This window comes from Penaeus monodon, chromosome 32 (genome assembly GCF_015228065.2).
Source record: "Penaeus monodon isolate SGIC_2016 chromosome 32, NSTDA_Pmon_1, whole genome shotgun sequence".
NCBI classification, from domain to species: domain Eukaryota; kingdom Metazoa; phylum Arthropoda; class Malacostraca; order Decapoda; family Penaeidae; genus Penaeus; species Penaeus monodon.
This window is the reverse complement of record NC_051417.1, coordinates 20,887,136-20,887,924: the sequence shown is the minus strand read 5'-3', so window position 1 is coordinate 20,887,924 and position 789 is coordinate 20,887,136.

Below are 789 nucleotides of genomic sequence, written 5' to 3'. Positions count from 1 at the left end.
GTTTTATGTATATCGATAAGTACACTATATAAAATCTTTATGAGTAACTATTTATACATCCCATTTATATCTACAACGTATATCTTAACCTACTAATATACTGCATACTTGAAATACTGAAATAGTCAAATTATTATATATCCTTCTATCAGAACATACGTCAAGTCTGCTAACACGAACATCACTTTCGCAAACAAACTGAAGAACAAGCGAAAGTATGTGTTGCGTTAATGGCATGTCAAGGCCGACGCTCGTCCGACAAACACGTGGCGCGCACATGGACGAGGCTCCGCATGGCTCGTCGTGTTGTAAACAAGATCTTGGTTGAGTGGTTTGACGAAGAAAATGAGGCGGGAAAGGGATGGTTGATGGCTCATGGTTAAAACAAATAAATGTGTTAAAACACTAAGGTAATACTGATATTCGTTTCCTCTCTTTCAAATGTGTATGTGATATATTCGTAAGGATTAGGTCGATAAGATGCAAATCAAGCTGAAAATAGAGATTAATTTTGTGTTTTTTGTATCGTATAGGGTAATGATTGATATTAATTCCTATTTCATATATTAAAATTCTCCTCCCCTTAAAAATCACCCTTTGTGCTCTTGACAGTCAGCGTAGACTTCGTAGAAGATGTAATGTTTTTGCTGCGAATATGGCCAGATTATAACCTTTAGGGACCCCCAGGGTAATGAATTTTGAGGCCTCCCGTAGACAAAGCCTAGTATGGACTGGAGCTCATTATCTCAAATAATCTTAATTAAATTAATTATTGAACTATGTAAAATA